Below are 7,036 nucleotides of genomic sequence, written 5' to 3'. Positions count from 1 at the left end.
AAAGAGGAAGTCTCGCCGTCCTTGCGGTTGCACAAACGTCCACCAAAAAAGGGCGTCCCCAAAGACCCCCACAGTTCCTGGCATACGTCCTGATTGAGGGTCCACTCTGTCGGCAGCAACTGTCCTTGTCGACTGAAGAGATCCGCACGGACGTTCTCGACTCCGGCAATGAACCTTGTCAAGATCGTGATCTCTCTCGTCTTCACCCAAAGCAGATTTCTTTCGCTAGAGCGAACAGGGAGCGAGAGTGAGTTCCTCCTTGTTTCTTCAAGTATGCCAGGGCTGTGGTATTGTCCGAGTTGACTTGGACTACTCGACGGGAGACTTTGTCCTGAAAGAACTGGAGCGCTAACTGAACAGCTGCCAGCTCCTTGAAGTTGATATGCCAGGCTACCTGTTCCCCTCTCCAGGTGCCTGACACTTCCTCCCCCCCTAGTGTTGCTCCCCACCCCGTGGATGACGCGTCGGAGAACAACACTAGGTCGGGTTCCGAAGCTTGAGGGATATGCCCTCCTGATAGCTTTAACGGATCGAGCCTCCATCTTAGATGGCTCTTTACCTCTTCTGAGATGGTTAAGATCATGTCGAAGTTGTCCTTCTCTGTCCAGTTGTCCGACAGGAAGAACTGAAGAGGTCGGAGGTGTAGCCTCCCCAGGGAAACAAACTTCTCCAGCGAGGAAATGGTCCCCAGCAGACTCATCCATTCCCTCACTGAGCATGAATCCTTCCCTAAAAAGGCTGACACTTTCTCTATGCCTTGTTGCTGACGTTCCTGGACGGAAAAGCCCGAAAAGCCACTGAATCCATCTGAATCCCCAGATACACGATGGACTGTGTTGGGGTCAGATGTGACTTTTCGAAGTTCACCAGAAGTTCCCAGGGACGCAGCTAAAGACAGAGTCGTTTGCAGGTCCTTCAGGCACCGGGTCTGCGAAGAAGCTCGTATGAGCCAGTCGTCCAGATAGAGCGAGATCCTGAGGTGGGAAACGATGGAGCCACCTCGCCACATTCTTCATTAAGATGATGAACACAAATGGGCTGTACTCAGACCAAACCAAAAAAAAGAGCCCTGAACTGAAACACCTTTCCTTTCAGGACGAACCGAAGGTACTTCATAGACTGGGGGTGTATCGGACGTGAAAGTATGCGTCCTGAAGATCGAGTGATACCATCCAATCTCCCGGTCTTAAGGCCCCCAGAACTGACTGAGGTGTCTCCATCTTGAACTTCTGCTTTTCTATAAAGAGGTTCAGACGACTTACATCCAGACTGGCCGCCACCCTCCCGAGTGTTCGGAAACAAGAAACAATTTGTTGTAAAATCCTGGCGTAGCTAGGTCTAAGACCTGTTCCACTGCTCATTTCTCGAGCATCTGCTTGAGCAGATCGAAAAGTATCTTCTGTTTTTCTTGAGGATACGACGGGGACAAGTCCCTGGGAGTGGAGTCAAGAGGGGGAGGGGGGGCCTTACGAAAGGAATCTTGTACCCTTCTCTATGATATTGAGAGACCAGGTGTCTGCCTCTCTTTCTCTCCAGGCTCCTCCAAACTACTGAAGCCTGGCTCCTAACCGGTGACTGAAGGAATGCACTCTCACTTCTTGCCCCTGGACTTAGCCGGGGCTCTACCTCTAGGAAGACTCCTTCCTCGGGGTAAAGATCTAGCTGAAGATCCTCCACGAAAGGGCTTCTGCTTCCTAATAGACTGGACTCCTGAAGACGTGGGACAGCAGGACGTCTCGACGACTGAGCCAAAAGGTCTTGAGTGGCTTTCTCCTGAAGACTTACTGCCAGATCCTTCATCATAGCCTGGGGGAAGAGATGACTCGAGAAAGGCGCATACAAAAAGTTCTGTCTTCTGTGAGGGAGAGACAGACTTAGCCGCAAAATTGCAATAAAGCGATCTTCTTCAACACGCCTGCTGAAAAATGAGAGGCTAACTCCTCTGAGCCATCCCTGACAGCCTTGTCCATGCATGACAATACACTGGACAGCTCCCCCAAGCTGATCAAATCTGGCTTACAAGACTGGTTGTCTAACACACCGAGACAACCAGTCCTAACTAAAAAGTTAAAAACTTCCAAGGACCTATAAAGACCCTTCAACCAGATGGTCAAGTTCCGAAGTCGTCCACGACACCTTCGCTGAGGCTAAAGAACTCTCCTTGAGGCATCCACCAACGCTGGCGAAATCTCCTTGTGCTGACGTCGGAACCTTCAATCCTAACTCCTCACCAGTTTCATACCACATCCCTGCTTACCCGCTAAGCCTAAGACGGAGGCAGGGCGAAAGTGGTGCTTCCCTTAGCTTTTCTAGTCTTCCATCCAGGCGTTAACCTTACGGAAAGCCCTCTTGGTAGACAACGACGTCTTCATTTTCACAAACCCTAGTGTCTTCTTAGCTTTCAACGACGAAAACTGCGATGGAGGAGAAGGAAGGAAGGTATCTCCAGACGAATCCCGGAGCAGCCGAGCCAATACTTGGTAGTCTGAAGAAGACGACGTCGAGGGTTGTTCTTCGTCAACATCCTCAGAAGAACAGCTTAATTCCCCTTCTTCCTTACCCGAGTGAAACTCCGAAGAAAGAGGCAGAAGTCCTTTCGCTCCAAGTCTCATGTCAGAACGATGACGAGAAGAAGAGGGTAGTGTACCCTTAACAGAATCCTTAACAGTCACAGGATCAGCAATGACAACTTGAGTTAGAACGCGAAGTTGAAGGAAGAAAAAAAACACGTGTAGCGTCAGCCAAAGACTCGGGAACAACGTCCGATCGAGAGCGAACTTCCATATTCGCGTCCAAAGAGCTCTTACGACAATGTCTACTAGCGTCCATATCGAGCGTCCCAACCTAGCGTCCCTCCGAGCGTCCAACGAAGCGTCACAAAGAAGCGAATCGAGCGGAGCGCCTCTCCTAGCGTCCCGCGAAGCGTCCCTACGAACGTCCCGCGAAGAAACAGGGACTGACACTTGACGAGCGTCCCGTTGAGCATCAACACAAGCATGACGAAGCGGAGCAGAACGTACTAAAGTTCGTCCGTCAGGAACTAAAACATCGTCATCAGAAACGTCGATGTCGGAACGCCGAGCGTCCTCACGTCGAGAAGAGAGGGCAGAATGAAGAAACCTCTCTCTCTCCTGACGTTTACCGCCACCTCTAGACGAACACTGGGGAGAACGAAGTCTAGAAGATGAAATACCAGGAGACGGGGACGAAAGAAGAGCAGGCGGAGAAGACTGTCTTGTTCTCTTGATCGGAAGTCTGTCGTCCTTCTTACGACGAGGAACCGTTTCCTTCTGCTTAAGTAAAGCATCCAGTTGCCGTTGCTTAGCAAGGATTATCTCAGTCTGAGAAGTCTCTTTACAAGGAGAAGAGCTATGCCTGTGAGAAGGTGAGGGGCGAGGGGACGCCTTCTTTCTTCTCCCAGGAACAGCCTTGGCTCTAGAGCGACTGGGCAAATTCGATTCCAGCGTCATCATCAGAAGACGTCCTAGTCTTCTTCTGGGGCGGAAAGGTTACGCTTTCCGGAGAAGAATGCCAATCAGACAAAGCATGATGTGAAGCGTCCTGATCTTGAAAAGTCCTCTTCAAAGGTCGCGAATCCGAACAAGATTCCCACCCCTTGCGCGGGGAGGACGCGTCGGAAGACGAGAAACAATCCTTTTGGATACGTGCTCGAGCACGCTCCTTAGCAGCCTGGGAAGCGTCAACAGGTACTGCTGAAGGGACGTCAGATCGGTGGGGGATCCCCGTAACCCTCCTTCGGCCTTCGACATGCCCTCTCCCTGAGTCCTGGGAGTCCGGCAGAGGTCCCAGCCTAGAGGCGCTATAGGGCTGATCTGACGCCCCCTCCACTTCACTAGGGGCACTATCACTGCACTTAGCACTTTGCTGTTTTTCAAGGGCAAGAACTTTAGATTCAAGAGTTTTCAATGAATCCAAAATAAGCGAAAGGGCATTACCCTCCGCAGACACCACTTGAGGGCCCGAAGGCAACACTACGGGGTTAGGAGTCACAAAATCTAAAGAAGGGTTAGAAGGGGTTACATTAATACCCTGTCTGCTACCCGATTTACTCCTGGAGGAAGACCTCCTGATCCTATCACGCTCTAGTTTATTAACGTAGGATTCATACGTCTTCCATTGTCCATCACTCAAACTTTCGCACTCCGTGCAGCGAAAATCATACCTACAAACTTGCCCCCTACAACCTTTACACACTGTGTGAGGATCAACCAAGGCTTTAGGTAGCCACCTGCACCTTGCTTCATCTTTCATACACACTCTGGCGCTAGCCGAACTAGACCCCGACATAGTTAAGGAAAAAACCAAGCCAAATTAAAAAAACATCCAAAGTCACGTATGCCAAGCTATCGATCCAATAACAAAAAACCAAAAAGTCAATAGGATACTCAAGCAAAGAAAAGTTTTCCAAAATCCTGAGGCGGAGGTGCTGTAAAACAGTGTTTCCAACACCGGCGACAGAAGAAATCTGATAGAAAATGGTATGGTTCCTGATACCCGCCTCCCAGCGGCGGGAATGGGTACTAACCACCCTACTCCCACTATGTGTGTCGTAAGTTTTTAGAAATTCTGTCGGACTTCAGAGAATACAACTATATATAATATCTGACAGGTTAAGTTTCATGAACAAATATAGTTTTGGGATACGGGCGTTCAAAGTTTTTCTTCGTATTTTTATAACGACAATGTTAATGAATAATGATTATTATGAATGTATAGTATTTCTTTTTTGTGTATTAATAAACCAAAACTATTATTCTGGGCTCAGCCTGTGTCGCTCCGTGAAATGTTCCTTTAGCAATCATTTCTAAGGTATAAAATATTGCTATAAACACCAAGAAAAAAAAGTTAATGGTAATGCCAGAGTATCTGGCTCGCTCACCTTTATTTCAAAGGTGTCGGTATGGTATCTGGGGCGAGTGGAAACCACTACCAGAGTCCCTTGCCATTTTAGTCTCTTCCTTCTTCAAAATCCCCCGTCTACAGAGAGCCGATCTAAGGCCCCGCTACCCGCTACTACTACGACTAGCGTCTTTTTCTTTTTTCCTTCGATAGCATTGTTGACGCCACACACGTTTTTCTCTCATGCAGTGTTTTTCTTCTTCTGTATGTTAGCTAGATGTTTTCCTAGTATTTTTATGTTTTGGCATGATGAAATTCTTGCCAAAACAAAAATAAACAAACGTAAATGCAAGAGAATGTCAAGAAGTGAAATTCGAAGTTGTACTCTCATTTTACAAAGACAATGTTAATAAATCATGATTATTATGAATTTCATATTCCTTTTTGGGTATTAATAAACCAAAACTATGTTATTTATAATAAATTAAGATCTCTTTGCTCAAAGATCGTAGCCTGGGGGGACAGTGTGACGTGTGCTTTAGGCAAGGCGGGGGCGTTTACTTACTACGCAACCCTCCCTCTCTCTCTCTCTCTTCACTAACTACGCTAATATCGCATATATTATGATATTCTGTAATCATATTAGAGTGAATTTTCTTTGTCTTTAATGTAAGCAAGATGTTTTCCTTGTCTTTTCCTCATTGGCATGATGAAATTCTTGCCGAAACATAGATAAACATATGTACAGTGGTACCTCGAGATACGAAAGGCTCAACTTACGAGAAACTCGAGATACGAAAGCTGACATCCGACGAAAAATTTTTACTGCTCTACATATGAAAAGTTTTCAAGATACAACAAAAGGTTTCTGAAAGTCCAAGATTCGCCCGATAACAATTTTGAAACTCGCGCCGCGCGCCGCCATCTTAGTTCTAGTAGACTCGCCACCATCTTCCTGCTCTCCATTGGTTCCTGATGCTAGCCAAGCCATGAGATCCTTCTCTCCTATTGGACAGCATCCCTCCCATCATGCATCTTACGTGGTGGCGTCCCTTCGCTCCGCCACTTCGCACCCGAAGCTTTATCCTATGCATGCAGCATTTGTTCGGTCAACGATTTCGTTTAGTATCGTAAATTTGTTAGTGATTTCGTTGTGCTACTTTATTGTGTTGTGAGAACCTAATTAGTAGTCCGTTTTACTACCTACGTAACTTAATTACGTACAGTACATATTAGTCATGGGTCCCAAGAAAGTTGCTGAGTTCACAGAAACGAAGAGAATGCTTTCTATGGAGACCAAATGGAGATAATAATAAAGAAGCTGGCTTGCCGTTGAGTGTGATCGCTAAGGAATACGGCCGAAATCCGTCGACGATAGGCGCCATCCTTAAGCAGAAGGAAGCCATCAAGCAGCTACACCTTCCAAGGCGTGAGGACTATTTTGTCCAACAAGAGGAGCCATGTGCATAATGAATGGAAAGCTGCTTCTTGTATGGATCGAGGACAAAGAAATCGATGGCGATACGATAACCGGATGGATGGGCAATCTGCCAGAAGGCCAGCGCTATTTTCGCAATTTGATTGCCCAAGCCGAAGACGACGGCGGAGAGGGGACATCAACGGCAACCAACCCCAGAGGTTCAAGGCTTCTCATGGGGTGGTTCGAAAAAATTTCTGTAAATGGACTGGCATCCATTCGGTGGTGAAGAAATTGAAATACGTAAACTATAAAGAAGTAAAAAGAAATGTAAAAAATCAAAAAAACGACAAAATAAATTTTAAGTTTTTGTAAAGTTAAGTGTTACAGTTTTGTTAATGTGTTTTGTAAAGTTTAGTTTGTTTTTCTGACATTTTTTTATGTGTTTCGTAAAGTTAAGTGTACTATCTGCCGTTTGTCCTCCTCCTCCTCTGCCGCCACTTTCGGAGATAGCCTCACTCGAAAGGTAAGCTTCCACATTTTACGTTACAGTAATAATATTTTCTTGTACACTAATATACACTTTATTTACGGTTTTGCATTTTTATTATTAAGTTACGTATTGAATGGTCCAAATTGTTGTAGTATTTCATTGTTTATAGGTCATTTAGCTTATTATGAAATTTACAGGGTGTTTTTGGGATTTTTGGGCTTGAACGGATTAGCCATTTTTACATGTAAATGTGGTCAAGATACGAA

This window comes from Macrobrachium nipponense, chromosome 1 (genome assembly GCF_015104395.2).
Source record: "Macrobrachium nipponense isolate FS-2020 chromosome 1, ASM1510439v2, whole genome shotgun sequence".
Taxonomy (NCBI): Eukaryota; Metazoa; Arthropoda; class Malacostraca; order Decapoda; family Palaemonidae; genus Macrobrachium; species Macrobrachium nipponense.
This window is presented reverse-complemented; position numbering follows the sequence as displayed.